The sequence below is a fragment of the Peromyscus californicus genome, unplaced genomic scaffold, assembly GCF_007827085.1.
Source record: "Peromyscus californicus insignis strain IS unplaced genomic scaffold, ASM782708v3 Scaffold_17__1_contigs__length_78620276, whole genome shotgun sequence".
Classification (NCBI taxonomy): domain Eukaryota; kingdom Metazoa; phylum Chordata; class Mammalia; order Rodentia; family Cricetidae; genus Peromyscus; species Peromyscus californicus.
In genome coordinates, this window is record NW_026294469.1 from 75,672,814 (window position 1) to 75,696,273 (window position 23,460).

The 23,460-nt window shown below is 37.2% G+C and overlaps 1 pseudogene; it reads right to left on the reverse strand.

Annotated features, from left to right (window-relative positions):
* Positions 1-14,656: 14,656 nt before the first annotated feature.
* LOC128112392 (ATP-binding cassette sub-family F member 2-like) lies at positions 14,657-16,527 on the reverse strand (annotated as a pseudogene).
* Between the last annotated feature and the right edge of the window lie 6,933 nt (positions 16,528-23,460).

A 23,460-nucleotide genomic window follows, 5' to 3' on the forward strand; every position in this document is an offset into this window, starting at 1 on the left:
TCTCTGTGTTTACTTGGTCGGGTTTGAGAGGCTGTGGGACTGGCAGGTGAGAGAGATTTGTTCTGACTGTGGGCCAGGCAGGAAAACTCTAGCAACACTCTAGTACTCTGACTGCACGGAACATGTAATTGAAATACCATAATGTAAACATGTACATCACTGTCAGACCTCCGTATAGTCTATCCATTGCTGTTCTTTTTGCATTGACTTGTACATTATTTTTGCATTATTTTCTGAGTTTTTTCTTTTCTTTGTTTTCCTTTACTGTCAATTTTCTTATTTATTTACTTCTTTAAGGTTTAAATCTGAGAATTTGGTAGTAGCCTGTACTGTGGCTATTACATTCAAGGATTTAAAAATTCTCCTCTCTCTGATGATAATAAAGTCAGGTTTAAATCCTAAATTTGGCTAGTTTGGCTAAGCAATCTGAGTAAGATAAGGAGCTCATCTTCCTTCTAACTTTATCACAATCCAGTCATGATCATTTTCACACTCTATTTAGGAAAATGTCATAGGCCTCCAACAAACTTATCTTCCAATAGGTCATAGTAACCAAAATCAAACACAAAGCATGGTGCTCTACAAATGCCTACGAAAACTTAATGGTCAAGGGGGAGAATTTCATCTTAGCAATATTAAATATTTGAACTATAAACATAATATTTCTCAAATTTTACATTGTATCTAACTGTGATGTACAGCTATTGGTGTCCCATCATGATGAATATTTTATAAAATCCATCCCAGGGAACAATATTCCAGATGCTATGGTGATATTTCATTTCTATTTCTAATAATTTGTATTTAATATATGTAAATACAGCACACTGAGGTGAATCTTCTAAGTTATACTCACAATTCATATACAGGAAGACAGAGAATTGTAATGCCAGCCTGGTCTACAGAGAAAAGTTTTATCTCAAAAAACAATTCTCCAAATAAGAACAACTAGAATACAAAGTTCATTTTGTGCAGAGATTCCATATTCTGTGTTGCTAATGTCAGAGGAGACTGGTTTTCATTGAGTTCATAGGCCATGAAGACTTGACAGATTTCAACCCTGAAACACAAGGCCGAAAGTTTCAGCCCTGGGTGAGGAGGGTTAAACGTGATTGAGCAAGAGGCTTTCAGAACAGAGAAATGCTTGTGCCTCTTTTGTTTGCTAATTCCACTTTCCTCTGCCTGACACCTCTCTCTGCAGGAACAGAAGGTAGGCCCCTTTCTTTACTGTTGATTCCGTTTCAAAGGAGAGGCCTAGAGCTCTTAGCAGAGAGTCTGGGCTGTAAACCTTAAAAGGTGCTGGGGAAAGATTTACATTTCAAAGATTCAGAGAAAGCTTTCTCAAGTAAGTGCTCTAAAGAAAGCTAAGACCCAGTACTCAGGAGGAAACCCAAATTTAAACAGCAGGGCTAGTCTAGTAACTGAACAGTTTACTATTCTGGTAGAGTTTTGCAGACTTCTCATAAAATTCTACACAGACATTCAAACAATGAATCAGTGGGGACTGCTTTCACTCTCTACTTCATCCTTTTCCTTTCTTTGTTTTTCCCCTTCCTTCCTTCCTTCCTTCCTTCCTTCCTTCCTTCCTTCCTTCCTTCCTTTCCTTCTCTCTCTTGCTTTTTTCCTTCCACCTCCTCTTTCTTTTCCTTCTTTTTTGTTACATCTCTCCACATGATGCTCAAGTGTCAAGTGGACACTAGAGAAAAAATTTAATTTACTATTTATTAACCGCAGGGGATGTTGCCAGTAGTTTTGTACATGTTCTTGGTCCTGTTACAAAAAAAATCCCCCTTAGCTAACAGTTTTATCTTTATATTCTTTTACATTTTTAAAGATTTACTTATTCATTTTATTGTATGTCTGTGAGTGTTCTGCCTGTCGGCCCACATGTGTTCTTGGTGCTTGTGAAGATAGGAACAGTGTGTCATATTTGCTAGCACTGGAGTTATGGATGATTGTGAGCTACCACATAGGGCTCACCCTGAAGACTGGTCCTCTGCAGTGGCCATAAACACTCTTTTTTTTTTTTTTTTTTTTGGATTTTCGAGACAGGGTTTCTCTGTGTAGCTTTGCGCCTCTCCTGGAACTCACTTGGTAGCCCAGGCTGGCCTCGAACTCACAGAGATCCGCCTGGCTCTGCCTCCCGAGTGCTGGGATTAAAGGCGTGTGCCACCACCGCCCGGCTAGCCATAAACACTCTTAACCACAGAATCATCTTGATAAGTTTTGCTAAAATGCATATTTTATACTGGATATTTATTTGCAAACAAAATTCAGCAATTATATTTATATCTTTGGTCCTACATTTTTAAACAACAAATTCACTCATGTGCAAGGCAAATATCTGTCTAAACAATATACTCACTTGTGTATCTATATCTCTATCTTTCTGTTTTCTCATTTTCCTAACTATCCACCTCTCTGTCTTTGTCTCTCTCTCTGTCTCTGTCTCTGTCTTTCTCTCTCTGTCTGTCTCTGTCTCTGTCTCTCTCTCTCTCCTTGGCAATCTAACTGATTTGGCCTCTCCTAACTACAGGTGTTTTTTTCTCTGATTCATTGTCATTACAATACCCTGTCTACTCTCAACCACATTTTTCAAACCTCAGATTCAAGTGGGACAGTCATTCAATTTTCACTTAATTTGTCTTCTGTCAGGAATCACATTTCAGAATTGTGAATAGTCCAATTTGTAAGAACAGCCATTTTATATTTTTATTAACCTCTCTATTTGTTTGAAAGCAGTCAGTACTTTGTTCTCTCTTTTATTTTCAAAGAGACAGCATGTATATTTAATTAAACTGATCCTTTGCTATGTTACAGTAATCAGTCAGTTATTCTTCTGAGCTGATCCTCCAGTTGTTGGTGCTTTGGGAAATTTAGGATAAGGATTCCATGTACACTAGGAGTCAGTTTCTGTAAAGGAAATTTCAACATAATAATGGAGGAGAAAAACAGAAGAATGTAGACATCACAGGGAAGGCACTTTGATTAAAGATAGAAGGGACAAATTAGGATGTTTGCTAATATATCCCTGGTGTTTCCTGATATTCTCCTGGGCATAATTTGTTAAGAAAAAAAGTTTTGAGACATCATTTTGAACTATAGTATTTGAATCTTTAAACAACAGCTTTTAAAGAAAGAAAACTGATTCATTGACATGTATTATTTTTAATATTATACATTAATGTTACGGGGAAACCACCAGAGATGGCCACTCAGACACAGTTTATAGCTAGCTGAGAGTATTCCAGCTGGCTAGGACTACACACAAGTATTCAGGACCTAAGAGTAGTCTGAGTGTTTAGAGCAAGGGGTTTTCAGAGGTATCTGACTCTACACCTGGGGCGAGAGGTTTTGCATAAGCAAGCAGTTTAACAGAAGCTAAGGTAAGCAGTTAGCTGGTGGGGGAGTTCTGCACAAACAGGCAGTTTAGCAGAAGCTACGGTGAGTTAACAAATCACCTTAAACTTGGGTTCCTATAACAGGGTTGGGTAATTTTCCACAAGATTCCTCATCAAGGAGATTAAATTCTACTTAACCTGAAGTGGCCTCAGCAAGAATAAAAGAGGGAGGTACTGTCTTACCAAGTCATATTAAGACAATATAAAATATTCAATTTGGCATTTCAATTCATCATTTACTTATGAAACATAATAAATTTATACAAAGAGCTTTATTTACACAGAAGTATTACTTTTTTATATGAGGGGTAATTCCTAAAAATATGTTAATTTTTTATATGAGGGGTAATTCTTAAAAATATGTTAATTTTTTATATGAGGGGTAATTCCTAAAAATATGTTAATTTTCCTGGATAGACTTTTTCAACAAAATCTATCAATGTTAGATGCACAACAAGTTCTGATTCAGTTTCAAACTTCTCCAGTGTGATTAATTACTAGGCAATTAGGCTTAACCCAGCAGTTCTATTTTTGTAATAACAGGTGCATATTATTTTGTTGAATTAGATATTGGTTGGAAACAAATTAGAATTCGGAGTTTCAATATTCATCTAAGATAAGTAAGACTATGTATGGTAGAGTTTGATTCACTAGCATAATCATTAGTTGTCATTACAGGCATATGGCATCCTTGTCTCACCAGATACTATTTCCTGCTATAGACTGGAGTCAGTGTATGTGTGTGTGACAAAGCTTTCACAAAAATTCTTAGGTACCTTTGGATTTTCTCTCTGTACAACCCAGCATTGTATAATAACCATGTGACTAACAGAATTAATCTATACATTGTATTCTTCAAATACACCTGAGCCACGGTCCTTAAACTTAATACATTCTTACTTTCATTATTTTCTTTCTGCCTTTCCACCTTCCTCTGAGTGCTCCTTCTCTCTGATTTGCTTCATAGAGACCACAGAAAACAGTTATGTTCGAACAATTAGTAATAAGTAATGAAATTATTTACTGTGATCTGCATATGGCTTTACTATGTCCCACAAGGATTCATGTGTTGCAGGTTAGTCTCCACTGTGAGGGATTAAAATTATGGAAAATTAATCCAATTCTCATGTTTAGAGATGGGAGGTTTGGGAAGGGACTGGGACAGAACTCACATAACTGAGTTACAGTGGCTTTGCATGTGATGTGCTCATATACACGAACACCCTCTCCCTCTTGACATTTGATGCCCTAAATGAGTTGCTAAATGAGTCTGTCAGTTGCAAATAACCAGCAGTTTCATTCTCTTGGCCTTCAATCAGCACTGTGGGCATACTACTCCCTTTAACGGCAGTACACTAAATCTAATAACCACCACAGCATATTTATTCCTTTGCTATATTTACATATCAGATTATTAACTGTGTACATTAAACACATTCCTGATTAACTCAGAATCACCAACAACTCATATGTGTCACATTAACGAATGAAATAAAAGCACTTCCTCTTAGAGTCATTTAACCACCACCAAGTCCAGATTTGAAGTCCCTGTTCCATGTTCCTTGTGTCTTTAGTCTGCTCTCTTTCTGTTGTGTGAGTCTGAATTGGTCCTGCCTGGTTTTCTTGTGAATTTTGTCCCCATGTTTGTGTCTCTGTGTAACTGTGTCTGGGTCTGTCTGTTATGTGTCTGTCCTTAACAAAAAGGATATGTTTTCACTTTTATTGAACAGCACAGAAAGCATTACATGGTGAAGGAATGGGATACTCTACAGAAAAAATTTAAGCGAGTTTTACAAGGACTGAGTCGCTACCTCTAACAAATGCAAACTGACCCAGCTACTAGACATCATTGTTTGTCAACCAATATCCATAAATGTTGCATTAGCCTTTATGGGAGATTTCAGAAGGTTGTTTTCAACCTCTGTTGCCTTCAACAAATGATACATGTGCATTGTTCTGGGTCACGGAAGAGTACAGAATTTGAGACTATAGCTATGCTTTAGCTTAGGTTGTTGAATTACATGGAAAATCCAAAACTAATAAGGTTCATTGTTACATTGTTCTCATAAAGCAAGCTAAACAAATGGCCTGAGTACACAGTAGGGCAGCAGTCTTAAATCTTAAAGTGTTTTGTTAACTCTGGCTGTTAGGTCTAGCAAAAGTTTCAGTCTCCTGGACAGTGAGAGATATTTTCATAACATTATATTGCCACAGTTAAGTAGTTACATAGGTGTTATCAGGTTTGAAATTCTGAAGGACATCCCTCTTAAAATCCATATCCTTAAAATCAAGGATGGGAAATTTAGGACTGGATATACTGCTAAGAAGACTGGTCCTGGGAGGAAACCTGACATCTTACACTGCCTGGAAGGTTATTAATAGACAACTAGCTAAGTTTGGTTACTCCTTACAAAAATTACTATCCAGTAGAAGGCTTTTGGACAAACAAACAACAAAATACAGGAATACATATTTTATCCCTCTTTTAAGAGTCAATGCTGGAAGATCTGTGAGTCACTTAGATAGGAAACAACCCAGCCTGTTCTTGAGATCTTAGGAATTCTACAAAAACTGCCTAAACTGTGGACTGGCCTTACTCACTCTCACCTCTCAAGAGGTTATGGCTCTACAATGGTCCTTTTGGCCATTGTTCTCTCTCAGCCCTAGACGGTGTATTCTCCTCTATTCTGCAATAAACGCTGCCTGCTTTCAACACATCATTCCATGTGCCTTGTCAGAATTCTCCAGAATGGATCCTCAAATTACACTAGGATCAATAAATATTAGAGACATGAAATTATCCTTATATATTTGGAGAATTATTTTAGAGAGCAATTGAGAGTCTCCCTGTATAAGAAGTGACATAGTATCTCTCAAACTTCAGAATTAAAACAAATGAGAATAATAGGTAAAATGCCATTTATATTTGGTTGCATTTGGATTATTTGCTAAGAATATATTTGTATTTTTCATACAACCCAAATAAAATTTAGATTAATGGCACAGCAGAATGACTGTAGTCAACAGCACTATATCGTAATATTGTGATAACTAAGAAAGGACGTTTTAAATATCTTCCCTCTAAAAATGATAAGTAATGGTTTCTTTAGCTCAATTTATCATAAAACTATTATACACATGTTAAAACATCACAATACTCCATAATTGAATATACTTATGAGCTTTCAATCAAAATAATACTTATAAAAGAAAATTATAAGCATAGAACAGAAGACTTAAAATTATGAAGTATTTGGAATTTAACATTGGGAAACTCTCTTTCTGTTTCTTTTTTACATTTAGTTTTAATTATCTATTCTTTGAGAATTTCATACATGTATGCAATGCATTATGGTCATGTTAGTCCCCTGAAATTCCCCTGCAGTTCTTCAAGTCCTGCCATAACCCTTCTCAACTTTGTATCCTCATCTTTTTATTATTTTTTCATTCAAACTCTCTGAGTCCAAATACTGCTCGTGTATATATGAGTCTAGGGCCACCCACTAAAGAAAATGGCTGGGCGGTGGTGACGCATGCCTTTAATCCCAGCACTCGGAGGCAGAGGCAGGCGGATCTCTGTGAGTTAAAGGCCAGCCTGGTCTTCAAAGCGAGTTCCAGGAAAGGCACAAAGCTACACAGAGAAATCCTGTCTCGAAAAACCAATAAATAAATAAATAAATAAATAAATAAATAAATAAATAAATAAAGATAGGAAACAGTATCCCACTGCAATCAACAATCAGTAGCTTTAGGCTGTGTACGTCCTTGTGAGCCCTCTCTTACCCACGCCAGCATGTTGAATGTTTGCTCTTACGCACAGTCTAAGTGCACCAGTCTCCTGGATGCTGTGATTGGAAGCCTGCTCACTGTGCTGCTGTAGAACATTTTCCCATTTTCTAGGCAAGAGAAGTTTGTGTAAGGAGATTTCAGTTATTTTCTCATGTTAGCTGATTCTCTTATTTCTTCTTCTTTACTTTTAGTCAATAATCTAGCATTTAAGAAGGAACAATTGCATTGTTGGTTATAATAAATTAAAAACTGTTTACTTTTGAGGAAAAAAGTATCTCTTTCATGTCCGTATGTTCCCAGCTTTGGAATATAGCATGCACACAGTGTAAGAAACAATTAAAAAATCCTTATCACAGAGAGTAGGGAAATCACAGACAGGGAAATTAACCCATTTTTTCTGTTCTATTTTTTTCTTTTTGTATTTTCATTATTAATTTTACTTTATTCTTGAGAATCTCATACATGTACAAAATGAAACATGGTCATACTCACCTTCCATTTTCCCCTTCCTACTGCCCTCAAATACCCTCCAGCATGGCCTCTCCCAACTTGCTCGACTTCTCCATTGTTTGACAACACATTAAGTCCAATTAGTGCTGCCTATATGACTACAGATATGGAACCACCCACTGGGGAGAAGACATATTACAGTGGTCACATCCTCAAGGGGAAAAGCACCCTCTTTCCCAGGAGCTGTTGACTGCCAGTAGCTCCTCAGTAAGGAATGAGGACCACGCCCATCCTGGATTTGCACCCCCTCATCTGTGCCTTGGCCTTAGGTGGATTAATTGTGCAGGTCCTGTGCAGTTTACCACAGCTAGTGTGAGTTCACGAGTGAGATAGCCACATACGTTTCATTCCCAACTTTGCACTTTGAACCACGCCTCGATATCACTTGTCTCTTACCATATTTTTGCTTCCTCATCTGTGTTCTGTCATGAGCTTTAGTAGTGAGGATAGGGGGAGAGTGGAGAAAGATATGTACTTTTTTAAAATGAAAAAAATAATTTAAAAATATGACATATGAAGTCAAAATTGTTACGTCTAATCTGCATTCAATATGTGGCATATCAAATTAAGATGGTTTGACATCACTACATTACACACCATGGGTACATTTAGAAACCTTTAAATTATCTTGGAATATTGTTCGTATCTAGGAATCTGTTGCAAAATAAATTATTGGAATAGGGTGTGTTTTTGTAAGTGTAGTTTTGATTGCATACATATATATTACTTAGAAGTTATAGGTTTTATGGAAAGAATAGATACATGGCTGCATATGCTAGAAAATGTATTTATTATTCCCAGTGCCACTGCTTTATATGTGATTTGTATCTATGCTGTGGGATGTTCTGTATGGCAAATGTGTTACTAATTAGTCAATAAATAAAACACTGATTGGCCATTGGCTAGGCAGGAAGTGTAGGCGGGACAAGGAGGAGAATAAAGCTCAGAAGTGGAAGGCTGAGTCAGAGAGACACTGCCAGCCACCACGATGAGAAACATCATATGAAGATGCCGGTAAGCCACGAGCCATGTGGCAAAGTATAGATTAATGGAAATGGATTAATTTAAGCTGTAAGAACAGTTAGCAAGAAGCCTGCCATGGCCATACAGTTTGAAACCAATATAAGTCTCTGTGTTTACTTGGTCGGGTCTGAGAGGCTGTGGGACTGGCAGGTGAGAGAGATTTGTCTTGACTGTGGGTCAGGCAGGAAAACTTTAGCTACATATCTATTCTTCTTTTCATTATTATTACAATATATTCAGATGTCCAGATGAATTTGAAAAGCTTAAGGTGTATCTGTTCATTCTCTGACCCCTAAAAACAAGCCACAGTCACATCCTGTCATATTTGTTGTTTAATTCTAAACCAAAGGAAATGTGGACCCATCTCTCATACTTTCTGTTATTTCTTTCTTTCTTTCTGAACATCTATTTGACAAGAATATAAAGTTCTCTGGAAATCTGCAATAGTTCATATATAAAAACTATATCTGGGCTACTTACAAAGCAATTTCATGAATGTGTTTAATTTTCTTTCTTTAGAAGTCGGGATGCCCTGTAATTCCTGCCTCATGTGTTTACATTCATCAATAGTCAATATAATACACATAACTGCTATTGACATCAAATGTTTTCCATTTCATCAAAAGTAATCTATTCATTTAATGCACTTAAAATGATTGCATTTGACAGCTTGCTGTTTCAATATTTTATTTGTCTTTCTCCCTGTAAATATTATCCATGAGAATACTAATTTACAAAGTTCTACTTTGGTAGAATATGGATGTTTCCATTGCTTTTTAAATGATCTACTAACTTAGCATCTAGAATATAGTAAATTTAAAAGAAAAAAAATTCTACTCACTAATAAAGGGACTATTTTATGGATTGCCATTCATGAAGACAAGAATAACAAACAGGTACTTTTAGGAAGCAACTGATAGTGAGTCAGTACAAGTTCAGATTACCAAAGTAAGGCCAGACATGGAGAGAAGTCATGTATCAGAAAAAAAAAAAAAGAAATTGTTTGCAAAGTTAAATGAGTGGAGTTTTCGAGATAATGACTTGAACCAAAAAGAGGAAAGACTATGGGAGTGAAGAGAAATATGTGTGTACCACATCTTTCTCTGAATTTTAAAATAAATATTCTTCTGACATTTTGTCTGTATTAAATAGTAGTTTTGAAGAACATTGCTGAATACTTGTGATCATCATCTAGTAAGTCAGTATGATAACTGCTGAGAATTATGGAATACTATTTGCAGTTCAACTGCCTTCTGATGGTTTCACATTAATTAAATTTATTATCTCTTCAGATTTAGTATGGAGACATTATTATTTCAGATTAATAGATATGAGCAACAACTTTGAGAAACTGATTTATCAATGTCTTATGATTAGTAAGTAGTAAATCTTGAGAGATAAAAATGCAAAGACAGTGAGCAGAGTAGGAGATGTTTGGACTGCAGGGTGGAGACTATGAGATGTTAGTTAAAGGGAGCATGTGGTCAGTTAATTTTAGGTTATGCATAGTGGGGACTGTTAATAATGCTGCATTGTTTACTTGAGGTACAAATATGCTGAAATCCAAACTCTTGGCAAGGTGAAGTTTGTTTTGAAATATGTTTGAGTTAGGTATATTATGTAAGTGAGTTTTATTTAAAACTAGTCTTAATTCCATCTTACAAGGATCCTTAAAGAAAAATGAGGCAAGACTATACACATGATGTAAGCCATGTATAAAATTATAAACTATACTTAAAGAGATGTTTCTACAAGACAAGAAATTCCAAGGATCACCAGAAAAATTGAAAATAAAAGCCAGGCTTGGGACACATTTACTTGAAGGAGGTTCCAAGAAAACACATCTATGCTGAAAAATTATTATACTTTTAGCCTCCAGGACTGAAAGGTAACAGACACTATTTTAGCTAACTAATCAGTAGCACTTTGTTATGGTACACCCGTAAAATTAGAACAATTACACCGAGCAACTCTAGAATTAATATCCAAATATAAGTAATATGAATATGCTCATAATTAAGACTTGGGTATCATATTCTTTAACACTACATTTTAAGAAACAATTTGACTATAACTTGAATATATTTGTAAAGTGTCTTATTCATTTAGATATTCTTTAATTTTAGTATCAAAGAAAGATCACTACCTATATAATATACTATAATTAGATACTGTGTCCATAATTCATTTTTTAAATTAGTTTTAACTTTTTATGTTTATAAGTGCTTATCTTGCATGTAGATCTATGAATAAGGTGCTGGTCTGGAACCCACAGAAGCCAGAAGAACACCTTGGATCCCCTGGAACTGTAGTTACTTATATGAGCTCCCATGTGGGTGTTGGGAATTGAACCCAGTTCTTCTGGAAGGACAGCCAGTGCTCTTAAACATTGAGTCATCTTTACAGTCCCAAAGTATTCATTATCATTCAGCCACATCAAAAATTTTAGGAATGAGCTGCTACAATAAAATAGTAAATTATTTCTAATGAAGTTCTTCTGTAAATATTTACTTGTAGCATCTGAACTGTGAGGAAAATTTCATTGCACTGAAATTATAATTATATAATTACTATTAAAAAGTTGGTTCCATCATATTACAGTATTTAATAAAATTTGTATATAATTAAATAGATTCATTGACATTGCTTGTATTAGTCACAATTAATTAAATAGCAACAGATGCTTAAAAATAGGAAGTATTTAGACCACTAGCTCCCACAATAAAGAGGAAAGAAAATAAATATATGTATGAAGATACAAGGAGACCCAAACCCACAGGAATAAGTGTCCCAAACAGTGAGGTGTCAAGGAGGAGAAGCAGGGATGAGAAAACAAAGACAGGGTTCTGGGAACAGGAGGTCTTGCATGAGCAGATGGACTTTTCAAAGCAAGTTGATTAAGATGTGCAGCATCTTACATACAGTTTTAGGGGATAAATTATGACACTACCAGCAGAAAACTATTATGCGATGGGACGAAGTGAGCAGGAAGCTAATCAAGCCATGATACAGAGGGGAACATAGGATACTCCAGTGTGTCACAGACTGAGGACACATAGGTCTAATAACCACAACCCCTTAGTAGGGAAGAGTTGGGTTCCCAGGACACAAGATGTCAATTCCCATCGGCCTTGACTCCAGTCCATTACCGGCCTTGACAAACATACACCAGAGTTTAGACAAGGAACTAAATTCTTTTTCCATATATTATGACCTCAGGAAAGCCCAGAATAGGGCTAACCCTTAAGAAGAAAACTTCAAACCACTGCTGAATTAATTAGAAGAAAGAATAAATGTCACTCCAAGTTGTACTGGAATTCATTTTTTATAGTAATAGGTAAAAATATCATCCTGATAATAGGAAATACATATCATAAATACAAAATTAGTACTGTCCGTTCTATGGCTAGTATGAGAGGCATTTTTATTTTTGGTCCAGTTCTAAAACTGATTTTATAACTATACATTTCTACTTCCTATTTTTCCCAAATATTGTAATGCCCCAAGAATACCAGTCTTTTTTCATTAAAATATATTTGCTTGTTATGGGAATGTTAGAGTTAAAAATAGGAATAGAACGTTGATATGGTTATCACTGTTTACTTAGCCAGTTAAATAAAATACATTGAGAAAGTCTCTCCACAGAAGTGACCATTCCTCTTCTACTTTGTAAAAGAAGAAAATAATAAATAATTTGCAGCATGTTTTAAAGGCAGAGATTGCCTATACTAGAAACTGTCTTATTAACTGCATAAATTCCCAGGGGATTCCTGATTCTTAGTAAACATTACTTTTTAAAAATTCTCCATGAACTGAATGTGATTCAATTCAATATGTGTCAGTTTAGCTAAGCAAACATTTGTTAAGCAAGTAACCATATTAATCTCTTTACTGTTAGAATATAAATTCTACAGTCCATCAAAATATCTGTGTGCTGTGGGATGGTCTGTATGTCAAATGTGTTGCTCTGATTGGTCAATAAATAAAACACTGATTGGCCAGTGGCCAGGCAGGAAGTATAGGCAGGACTAACAGGAGAATTGAGAGAACAGGAAGGCAGAGGGAGACACTGCCATGACAAGCAGCATGTGGAGATACCGGTAAGCCACGAGCCACGTGGCAAGGTATAGATTTATAAAAATGGATTAATTTAAGATGTAAGAACTAGATAGATAGAAGCCTGAGCCATTAGGCCAAACAGTTTAAATAATATAAGCGTCTGTGTGTTTATTTTATAAGTGGGCTGTCAGACTGCCGGGGCTTGGCGGGACCCAGAGAGAAGCTCTCCAGCTACATCTGTGGATTTGCTGCTAAGGATGAATTATACATATACTGGAAACTTCAAGGAATTATACAGGGATAATTAGAGAGCAGTTCCTTTCTCATCAAAAAATTGTAGAAATTTAAGGGATTTAAAAAAAACTAGCTATGATTGTATTTTTTGTTGGCATATGCATTGATTAAGTTTGCTTCTTGTACTGTAAAAATAGAGCAATTATGGAGTACTATACCTTGACTATGTGGGATGAATGTATGGTTAGAGGAAAATTACATTACAGTTCTACAGATTTCAGCTGGCCATCCAGTAGCACCTGGTTATTGAAAATCTGGAAAACTAGCACAGCAGTATTAACTTATTAGACTTAATATCCAATAATGAGTATTGAATCTGCTGAAAGTTAAGGCTTGAACACTATTTATTTTTTAAAACCACACTTGGACATTGCAAACAAGTGCATTGATCCGACAAATGGCATAATACAGATGTTCAAATCCAATGCAGAAACTCAAGAAACATAAAAATCAATGAAAACAACTTGTTCAAAAATTATTAAGTCTACAGTAAAAGTCTTTAATGGGAGTGAAATCATTGAAACCCCAGATAAAGTATTCAAAAGAATAATAAAAATGTGACAAATGGAATCAAAGAGGATACAAATTCCTAAATGATGTAAAATAGAACACAAATTAACAAGACATGGAGGATGATTCACAATATAAGAAAAAACTGAATAAAGAAAATACAATAAAATTTTAGAAATGAAAAGCCTAATAGTCCAAATAAAATAAAAATGGAGTGAGAAAATCTCAGCAATAGGGTAAATCAAGTAAGTACAGAAATAAGGATGTGAAGATGGGTAGCTGAATTATAACATACAGAAAATAGCAAAGAACCCAACAGATAAACACAGAGCCACAACTAGACAAGACCAAAAAAGAAAAACACCATGGCATATCAGTCAAAACACTTAATATACAGAACAAAGAAAAATATTGAATACTACAAGAGATAAAACAAGTCACATGTAAAGAAAAGCTCAACAGAATAACATTTGATTTCTCAATGGAACTCAGTAAGTTAGAGGAGCCCAGAGCTATATATCTCGTCTTTTTTTTTTGTTTTGTTTTGTTTTTTTGTTTTGACTGTGGCTTCCTCTTTATTGGACTCTTTGTAAATGACACACAGATGTACAGTTAAATAATTATTAAAATGCCAACCAGGACTATAGCCCTGGACCAGGGCTCCAAACCAGAAGCAATAAGGAATGGGTGTGATGGGCTGGTAGTATTCCTCCAACATCACCAAAACCCATAAAACAAGGCTCTTGAATCCTTCCAGGGCCAGACCAGGGCTTGGGCCCTTGGGTTAACCCAGGGACCCCTGGCTGTGTCTCTCAGGGCAAGGTAACCAGCAAGGATCTGGAGGGAACAGCCAGCTGAGTCCAGACATAGACCCAAATGGACCGAAGATGGGAAGCGGACAGGTGTTGTCCAGCTGGAGATAAGATGCAGCGAAGACAGGCTGAGGGGGAAGCTGGGGGCTGGAATGCAGCAGTGCGGGAGTGCAGCCCCAGGGTCCTGTCCTGCGTGGCTGGTCAGGTGTCAGCTGGCAAGCTCCAGGTGGCATTCCGGACACAAGCCTGCCTGAGGGCTCACCCGTTGTGGGTCCTCTTGGTGAGCTGGGGCTCCTCATCTACCAGCTTGGAATTGAGGTGCTCCTTGTAAGCCAGGATGTCTCCAGGCCACTTAGTGATGGTCTGCTTCTCACAGACCCAAATCTCCTGCGCAACCTGCTGCATGAGTCTGAAGTCATGCTTGACTAGCATCATACCACCCTCAAACTCATTGATGGCATCTGGCAGTGCATCAGTGGTCTCTATGTCCAGGTGATTGGTAGGCTTATCCAGAAAGAGCATGTGAGGGTTCTGCCAGGCCAGCCAGGCCAGACACACTTGGCACTTCTGCCCATCCGACAGGTTCCGGATTGGACTCACCTGTTGTTTCTCAGTGAGGCCGTTATCCCCCAATGATCTTCATCATCTCTTCCTTCTCCTTGATCCTGGGTAGCACTTCATCATATACTCCAATGGTGAAAGGTTCAGGTCCAGCTGCTCCTGTAAGTGCTGATGGTAACTCGACATGAGAATGCTTCCGTGTCATTCCATCTGTGGGTAGAAGCTCTCCAGTTAGAAACTTCAAAAGAGTGGACTTCCCTGCACCATTGGGTCCCATCAGAGCCACATCTATGTCAAGGTCAATGCCAAATTCTAGATTATTGTAGATGTAAGGCCCGTCTTTTGTATACTTGAAGCTCACGTTCTGCACCATAATGATAGGTGGTGGGATTTTACCACACGGTGGAAAATAAAACAACGGCGTCTTGTCACTCACAACCCTTTCTGTCAGTCCTGATGCCATCATTTTCTGTAGCGCTTTCTCTTTGCTTTGAGCCTGCCGGGCCAGCTTGGCACTGCCATGGCCAAACCTGGCAAAGTAGTTCTTTCTGTGCGCAATCTGGTCCTGCTCCCAGTGAAACCTCTTCATCTGGCTCTCCTCCAGCTCCAGCCGTGTCTTCACATACTGAACATAATTACCCGGGTAATACTTGAGTTTCTTGTTGCGCATTTGGATGATATTGGTACAGACCCCATTCAGAAAGTCTGTGGGAATGGGACACAAGGACCAGGATGCGCTTGAAAGTCTTAAGTTCCTCTCCCAGCCACACACGAGCATCCAGGTCCAGGTGGTTGGAAGGCTCATCCAGAAGCAGCGTGAAGGGCTGAATAAAGAGGGCTCTGGCAAGAGCAACTCTTATCCGCCAGCCACCACTGAAGTCTTTCAGCTTCTTGCGCTGAATGGCAGGTGTGAAACCCAATCCGTGCAAGATCCTTGAGGCTCTCATCTCGGTTTTGTCGGCGTCCAGCTCTTCCAGCCGCTCATAGAGTTCCACGAGCTTCTCACACTCCGCATCCCCATGAACTAACCGCTCAGCCTCCCTCTCCAGCATGGCCCGCTCTGTGTCCACCTCCATCACACACTGCAAGGGTGTTTTTTCGCTAGGAGGCATCTCGCGAGTCAGATGGTAGATGCCTATGTGCTCAGGGATGAGCACTTCACGTTTCCCAATAGCAGAGAGCCGCATGGACTTTCCGATTCCATTTAAGCCCATGAGGCCATAACGACGGCCTGAGTTTAGTTCCCGTTTGGTGTCACTGAGCAGCTCTTGACCAGGAAAGGTGAGCGAGAGGTTGGTGGTGTGGACGTCAGTACTGTTGGGGTGAGAGGCCAGGACGCCGGTGACAGCGTGAGCAGCAGCTTTCTTCATCTCAAAGTCCTCTAGCTCCTTGGTCAGCAAATCCACTTCTGTGGTCTCTCGGTCGTTGGCCTCCTCATTTTTCTCCTCTGCCACCTTCGGTTCTGTGAGGGCGTCTCCATTTTCCTCATGTCCCTTTCTGGGACGCTGCCGAGCTTTGGCAGCTTCCTTCTTTTTGGCTACCTTCTTCTTGTCCAGGTGGGAGGGCATGGTGATGAGCCACGGGGGTAGTTACTGCTCTTTCAGGAGTGGGGCCTCGCCGCTCCGCCTCTGTCGCAACAGAGCTGCCGATATATCTCAAGTCTTAAGTAAACATAATGCCATTCATACCCTGCAAAATTGTGTGCCATACTTGAAGGAGAGAAACTTCCCATGATCCAAACAGCCTAAAAAATGATATCCAACAACAACAAAAAATTGCTGAAAAGAAACCTGGGAGCAATAATTTGAATTGAATAAAGGAATAAGCACAGCCAAAGACTACAGAAAAAAAAAAGTGAAGCTATAATATAATAAAAAACAAACTATAACTAAGAACACAAACAAGAAAAAGAGTATCAGAGTGACTGCAATCTACACACTCTTTTCAATAATGTCTCTAAAGACTGAGTCTGCAACACTCCACAGGGGCCTCGAAGCAGACCAATGATGCTTTTTATGAACACTTGCATATAAAATAATGTATGGATAAAGGGGTTTACTTCATGACTCACTGTATCACACTGTAGCTTCCATAGGAGATTTTCCCTTTCTTCCTTTCTTTTTCCTTTTTCTCTTAAATTTTATTTTGTTTTATTTTGGGGTGGAGGGAGATGGGTGGGATTGGGAGGCATGATGTGAAAGACATAAAGAATAAATAAAAAGAAAGTTTTTTAAAAAAGGAATAAAAAAGGAGACAAAAAGCAAAAACAATAAGAAAGCAAAAGCACAAATGTCATCTATGAGACACCATGAAAATACTGTCTTTTCCTATCCTCTCTGTGTTTTGTTCCCTTTCTCCTCCCATCTTTCACTTTTACCCCTTGACAGCACCTGCTTACTACTTTACTTCTCTTTAAAACAGCTTCTTCCCTTCCTTCCCAGATTATCTCTATTTTCCCAGGTTCTATATACTGTATACCATATGCTATATGTTATATACTATATACCTCAGGTTATATATTCAGATACAAAGATTTAGAACTAGAGTCCACAAGTAAGAGAGATCTACAGCATTTGAGATTCTGTTCTAGGTTATCACACTCATATTTTCGAGTTCCAGCCATTATATATATGCAAAATTTAAGGACTCATTTTTCCTTAATAGTTGAACAGAATTCTATTGGGTGTGTATGCGTACCACATTTTCTTTATCCATTGAAAGGCACATAGGTTGTTTCCATTTCCTAACTATTGCGAATAAAGCAGCAATGACTATGGCTGAGTAAGTATCTCTGTAGCAGGCTGTTAAGTCCTTTGGGTATATCACAAGGAGTGGTATAGCTGGGTCATATGGTCCTATCAACTTTTAGATTTTTGAGAAGTCTCAGCACTGATTTCCCTAGAGGCTGGATCACTTTGCAGTTCTACCAACAACATATGAGAGTCCACGTTTCCCCAAGCACATTGTCGCTGGTTGGTTTCTTGATGTTAGCCATTCTGACTGGGTAAGATCAAATCTCAAAATAGTTTAAGTATTTTCCTTATTGTTAAAAATATTAAACACCTTTAAAACTATTTCTTACCTATTGTTTATTTTTTTTTAGAAATTTATTCAAATTTGTAATTTTTAAAATTGGATGCTTCTTTTTTAATGCTTGTTTCTAGATTTCCTTGTATATTTTGGATATTTATCCTCTATATGATGTATAGTTGGTAAAGATTCTATTCTACTATTTAATGTCCTTGTCACTCAGTTGTTGTCTTTGACTTACAGTAGCATATTAGCTTTTTTAAGTCGCAGTTGTCAACTATTGTCCTTAATTCCTGATCAAATGGAGTCTTATTTAGAAATTCTACATGATAAGTTTGGCTATTGAGACATTTTATGCATTCATGAATTTGGGGATTTTTTTTCCTCTGTTTATATGAAGAATACCATGGGGATATCGGTTCGGCTTGCACTGGATCTCTAAATTCCTTTTGATAAAATGGCTTCCAGAGATAAACATTTTATAAGCTTATTTTAAATACATATATGATATATACATATGTGTAAACATGTTATACATATAGTTTCAGTAAACAGTGATACGATGCTCCCCCTAGAGTCATAGATTATCAACAAAAGTGCCATTGACAGGCATAGGAAACCCCTTCAATTTGTTGATCAGAGGAGTCAAAATGACTCTCAAAATGATATAGGCTATTGTCATTGTCTTTGGTTGTCTCCTAAAAGTTGAAAGTAAGATTCTATTGAGGGAGATATTATATGCTTCAGACACAGAAGTTAGCAAAGTGAGTTAGAATTGTCCTGGAAGCCTCGTCCTGGAGTACTAGCTCTTGTGGTATTTGATGGTGTTACGTAAGTTGCAAAAAGAGAGACTCAAACAATAGTCCTACCTAGCTGTAAAGCCTATGGACCACAATAATGCCTGGCAATTCACAATATCTCAAAAGACTTAATAATGGCATTTTCATTTTGGGGAAGATCAACAGCTGTGCATTTGGACTTAAGTCTTAAACAATAGGAAGGAATGTATGCTTGATATTAGAAATCTAGTCTACTACCTTTAGCTAGATTTATAAATATAAAAAGGTTCAATCAATAATAATTAAATGAACAGCTTTCAAAATATGACATACAAATGACCTACAGAAGTACTTAAATACTTATAACAACATATAATATAGTGCCTACCTTAGTTAAAAAGAATGTATGTTTTGCAATGGATGAGGAATATCACAGAGATTCACAGCTCATCAAAATGGAGATAATAAGTGATTGTGTGGCACCCAGCCTCAAATAGTGCAGCACCTACATACTAGGGCTCAGAGAACATTATGGGTGTGGAAGTAGAAAAATGGATAAAAGACCTCTGTGTGAAATCAGAAACACTGAAAAGGCTAGAAGAAAACATAGACCCCCCAAGATATAGGCATAGAAAAGGACTTTCTGAATATGTCATCATTTGCTTAGAAATACAGCCAACAGTGGACAAATGGGATTTCATTAAAAAAAATCTATAAAGCAAAGAAATATTCAATTGCCTGGATAGAAAGTCCACAGAGAAAAAGAGAATCCTTATTATTATACTTTAATGAGAATTGCTATATTTGTGTATTCAGATACACAAAAATTTCAAAATCAAATAATCAACATAATGAACAAAAAAACCCCAAGTTATCCAATTAAAATTGAGCTATGGATTGAAACACAGTTCTCAAAAGAAGAGGCAAAAATGCCTAAGAAATATTTTTACAAGTGTTCAACATTCTTAGCAATGAGGGAAATATATATTAAAAGTACTTTGTGATTTCATCTTGTCATAGTGGAATGGCCAAGTTCAAGAAAAAAACCCACAAATGTTGCATGAGAAAGAACATACTGAAAAAAAACAAAAGAAAGAAAGAGAGAGAGAGAAAAAACCTCTAGGAAATGTATCTAAGTACCTACAAATTTAATTACATGAAGTTAAAATATTTTGCACAACAGTAGAAACATTTATTAAGAGATAGTCTTAAGAACCTGATAAATTTTTGGTAGTTATACATAACATACAACAAAAAGTTAAGAAAATATAAAGATGTTTCAAAACAAATACATAAGAAAAGCTTAGCCTAATCAATAATGGTCAAATTAAATAACACTTCTAAAATATGATATACAAATGACCTACTTGTATTTGTATGATAAAATGTTCAGCATCCTTAGCCATCAAGGAAATGTAAATTTGAACTGCATTGAGGCTTAATTTCATGCTACTCAGAATGAAAATCATTAAAAATAATAATAATAACAAAGGCTAGCAAGGCTCTAGGGAAAATGGAATACTTATATGTTGATGGTAGGAATGTAAAGTAGTGCAGATGATATAGAAATTAGTATAAAATTCCTCAGAATATTGAAAATGAGCTTCTGTATAACTCAGCTACTGTTCCTGGCTCTATGTTCAAAAGCCTCTAATTCAGCATTACACACAGCTACTTGGCCATCCATGTTTATTGCCACATTATTCACAATGACAAAATTACAGAAACATCTTAGGCTTTAGTCATTAGACAAATGGAGAAATAAAATATTGTGCATACACAAATTAGTGTTTTATCTCAACCAAAAAAATGTAAGCCTTTGGAAAATGATATCTTCATATTATAAAATATAAAACAGACACAGAGGATAAAATATCAAATATTTGTTCTCACATGGGCCTCTTGGGTGTGAGGGTCAGGTTGGAGTGGAAAGAGATTTCTTGATGTGTGGGGCATTTCAGAGTTAGGGAGAATCCTGGTGCCAGGGAAACTCCCAGGAACCCAAAAGAATGAGCCAAGCTAAGACTCCTAACAATAGTGGAGAGGGTGCCTGAACTGGCCATATCTGTAATCAAATTGGTGACTACCTTAGTTGTCATCAGAGAGCTTTTGTCCAGGAACTGATGGAAACAGATGCAGAGATCCATAGCCAAGCACTGAGACAAGCTTTGGGAGTCCTCTTGAAGAAAGAGAGGAGAAATTGTATAAGCCAGGGGGTCAAGGTCATGACAAGGCAACCCACAGAGACAGCTGACCTGAGGTGGTGGGAGCTCATGGACACTGCAATGGCAGCTAGGGAGCCTGCATGGGACCAACCTAGGCCCTTTTCATGTGTGTGACAGTTGTGTAGCTTGGTCTGTTTGAAGGACTCACAGCAGTGTGAGCAGGACCTGTCCCTGCCACTTGAGCTGGCTTTTGAGAACCTCCTCTGCATGCTTGGTTGCCTAGCCCAGCCTTTATGCGGGGGGGTGGAGGGGTGGGGGGGTGTCTTGCCTCAACTTGACTTGCCATGTTTTGTTGACTCCCATGGGAGGCCTGTCCCTTTCTGAACAGAGATGAAGAAATGGGGGGGGGGGCAGGGGACAGGGGCTAGATAGGAGGTGTGGGGAGTGAACATGAGGAGAGGAGGGAGGGAAAACTGTGGTCGGGATGTAAAATAAATGAAAAAGTAATTTAATTAAAAATGAAATATTATAAAAAGAGAGATGGGAATGGAAGGAAAATTGTTACAAAGAATAAAGGGAAGAGTTTGGAGGATGAATATAATGAATCCATGAGGTAAATTGACAGAGATTATTTTTACATATCCAACTGCAAGCTACAATGAATGCATGCCAATATAAATAAGTGAATACCCAATAAAAAATAAAAATAGAAATGTCTATGTCATTGTCAAGACTGTAATTGAATGACATTAAATTTGTTGACACTGTAGTAAGAACATTTTAGTCAAATTGTGAATTTTGAAATAAATATTTAGAAAACTATGTTTGGGGGGATGAAGTGGTGACTGTGGTTAAGAGCACATACTGCTCTTGCAGGAGAACCAAATTTCATTCCCAGAGTATATGTCAGGTAGCTCATAAACACCTGGACCTCTAACTCCAGTGAATCCAACATCTCTAAAGTCCTTGGACACATGAGTTCATGTATACAGACACCTGTTTACATAATTAAAAATAATAAAAACTGTCTTCAAAAACCAAAAACTATGTAGTCAGAATTGAGCTAAGTATCTACAATCATGAAACACTTTTCAGGAAGTCTGTTTTCAAGTAAATAGCATTGTATTTATAGGTCTACATCTTATTGATCTAGGGTCTTTTGAGGAGTGAAGCCCATTTCAATTTTCTGATTAAAGCTACATAGATAGAACTAATTTCTTAGTCTGAAATGTAAAATTTTATGAATAGAATACAATTGTAGCTAATGTGAGTAAACAGTCAATAAACTCAGAAACTCATTTGATGACATTTCAATAAATTAGTAGGTAGAAATCATAGTGGCAAACCAAATAATTTGAATATGATTTGCATAAATCTCTGTAGTGTAAGGACTTTTCTTTTTTTTTGATAAAACTATGATATGTATATATGTATCTCGGTCTAACCTGCCTCTAAAAAGTATAAGCTATGCTTGTGAAGTTGCTTGTAACCTTCAGATCCAACAAGAAAATTAAGAATATTCTGACAGAGACAAAGGGTTAGAATAGGAAGATGAAAAGGTGAAACATAAAAGTGTAGTTTTCTAGAGGCTGTTTGCCACACAGCATAATTTTGTGCTTTAGTTTATAGTGCTGAAGGCTCTGAAGTGAGGAAACAATGCTTAGACATCCTAGGTAAAACATTGATAGTAGAGTCCTTCTTAGTCCCGGAACAAAGAGCAAGAGGACTGCCTTCACTCAAGTGGTTGTATAGGCATTGTGTGTGTCAAAACATGATGGGGGACAGAATGATAATCACAGTCATTAACAGCAATATTAATGAAGAAGCGACATGAATAATCATATCAAATACAATGAGAAAACTCCAACCAAAAGCCATCTAACTTCTCATGTGTTGAATGAATTAATCCTATTAAGTGAATGTCAAAAACTCAGTGCACTAATTTAAAATAATTTTGACTTCATAGTGAGTAAAGGCCCCTGGGGGGAGAAAATCAATTATAAATTCTTTCCTGGAAGGGATCCCTCACTTTAATTAAAATAATTCTCTCAATTTCAAGAAAAGGTTGTCTCTTGGGGGCCTGCTCTTTTCTGAAGGGAAACAATGGAGAGGGGATCTATGGGAGAGATGATGTGGAGGGGGAGCTGGGGGAGTGGAGCAAGGGGAAACTGTGGTCAGGATGCATTGTACAGGAGACTAAACAACAAAATGAGTGAGTGAAAAAAAGAAGAAAAGTGTGAAACTCATGGTTGAAAAACAGAATCTAAGGAAGAAGAGATGATATGTAAGTACCAGTAGACACAAAAGAAAGTAGAATCATATGCAACAAGTTCTTGTGGATTGTAATTATTGGACATGAGAGTAAATATAATTAAGATTTTTCTCTATAAGTAAAACATATGACAAAATATGACAATAGTCCTATATTTAATAAGAAAAGCCTTCATGGGTTAGTAAGATAACTTACTGAGTAAAAACCTGTCACCATACATGATTTGAGTTCAATAACTGAGACATGCTAAGGTGA